General features: G+C 45.8%; 1 protein-coding gene and 1 pseudogene across 1 annotated transcript in view; one reads left to right on the top strand and one right to left on the bottom strand.

Annotated features, from left to right (window-relative positions):
- SLC6A6 (solute carrier family 6 member 6) overlaps window positions 1–2083 on the top strand; it is a 93774-nt gene that overhangs the window by 17034 nt on the left and 74657 nt on the right. The window lies entirely within an intron of this gene.
- On the bottom strand, window positions 124–242 carry LOC111738163 (annotated as a pseudogene).

Raw genomic sequence — 2083 nt, 5'->3', positions numbered from 1 at the left:
CTATGAATAGTGGGCCAGACTCAGAGGTTGATGAATATACACTTTATTTATTTAGGTGAGGCAACCCTTGGTTGACCTCACAGATTGAAAGGACCTTGTCAGCTTACGATCCCTTATTTTTTACGCCAACAGCACCTGGTCTTCCTAGGTGGTCTCCCATCCAAGTACTAATCAGGCCCGAACCTTCTTAGCTTCCGAGATCAGACAGGATCCAGCTTGTTCAGGGTGGCATGGCCATAGACAATGAACATACACTTCAGAGAGAGGAGAGGTGTGGTTATGATCTCAGATCAGGTGTCCTATGAGTCTGGGTGTAAATATGGTTTGGCCTCTGCCTTACTGTGTGACCCTGGGCATGTCACTTAACCTCTCTGGGCCCCAGGGTCCTCTATCAAAGTAGACATGATATGATGTAGAATAATGTAGAATCTACTTTCTCTGATTGTTGTGGGGATTAGGGAAGAAAAACTGGAAGTTCTCAGTACAGTGACTGGCACTAGCAATTAATAAATGATAGTTAATACAATTGCTATTCGTATTGCTGCCATTATTGTTATTTTTGACATCTGATCTCTGGGTAGTCTGAATATGTAGTTCTCAAACAGGTTTTCCATCTTTAATACTTATATTATCTCATAATGTAGTTATTACTATCTCCATGTAACAGGTGAGGAATTTGAGGCCCAAGAGGGCAGTGGCCAATTCGAGGTCGGCCACATGTCAGGCTAGGGAGCCTGGTTTTTAGTCCACATTTTTGGTTTGTAGTCTTTCACACAGCAGATGCTGGGAGATGGGGCCTCCAGACAACCCGGGCAAGCTGGAGCCTCCCTTTTGGGGCTTACCTGTGGAGGGAGAGCTTGGCTCAGGCGGAGAGAAGATTCCTTGAGTGTATCTTCCTGTCTTGGCTCTTATCAAGGGGTCATTGATTTCTTCAATGAGAGGAGTTATAATTCTAATGTGTGGGAGTTTCCCCCACACCATGAAGCAATTCTACAGCATCAGCTGTGTGTCCCACCATTCAACTCAACTCTGATACCATTTACTTGGCCATAGTGTCAGATTCCACCGATTGAGGGCTCAGTTCCATAAGACTGCCCCCACTTCAGACGCACATTGCAAATCCAGGTTGTCACCTGTGCTTCTGACCAACTGGCTATATAGTGGAGGATCCCACGACCTCCTCCTTGGGTTTGATAATTTGTTAGAGCGGCTCACAGAACTCAGAGAGAGAAACATTGTGCTCACCAGATCACTAGTTTATTGTAAAAGGCTATAACCTAGGAATGGCCAAATGTAAGAAATGCACAGGGAAAGTATGGGGAAGGAGCACAGAGATTCTATGCTCTTCAAGTGCACCACTCTCCCCCCAGATCACCAACCCAGAAGCCATTTTGGGTTCCTATGGAGGCTTCATTGCATTGGCATGGCCGATTAAATCATCGGCCATTGGCAATTGATTAAGCCTCCAGCTCCTCTCTCTTCGCTGGAGGTCCATGAGTGGGATTGAAAGTTCCAACCCTCTAATCACATAGTTGGTTCTCCTGGCAACCAGCCCCCCTCTTAGGTCGTGCTGTAAAAGTCACCTCATTACCATAACAAAATAGGCCTTCTTTGAGTTCATCACAGGAAATTCCAAGGGTTTTAGGAGCTCTGTGCCAGAAATAGGGATGAAGACCAAATATATCTTTCTTACTGTAAATCACAGTATCACAGGGTTTTTTTTTTTTTCAGAAACTGATAGGGCCTTTCAGAGACCAGAGCTGCTCACCGTGGCGAAAACTGAGAGAAGTTTCTGGAAGGTATTCCATCTGTTAGTCTCTTTTCAGCCAGCAGATAATAAGTCCAGATACCCAGACTCGCAAAAGCAGGAGCCTCCTGAATCACAGGGGATGCACACAGCCTCTGGGCCTGCGGGGGAGGGGCTGGCTCCCTGGGATGCCCCTGATGGAGGGTGCCTTTGGTCATGTCTATGTAAGACTGTCCAAACCTGTAAAGAATTCTTATAAGATTTTATTTGAGCCAAACTGATGTCAGTGCCAGGAAGCAAATCTCAAATGCTCCCGAGAATGGCAGTTTTGCAGTT

This window comes from Pteropus vampyrus, unplaced genomic scaffold (genome assembly GCF_000151845.1).
Source record: "Pteropus vampyrus isolate Shadow unplaced genomic scaffold, Pvam_2.0 Scaffold35, whole genome shotgun sequence".
Lineage (NCBI taxonomy): Eukaryota > Metazoa > Chordata > Mammalia > Chiroptera > Pteropodidae > Pteropus > Pteropus vampyrus.
This window is presented reverse-complemented; position numbering and strand designations above follow the sequence as displayed.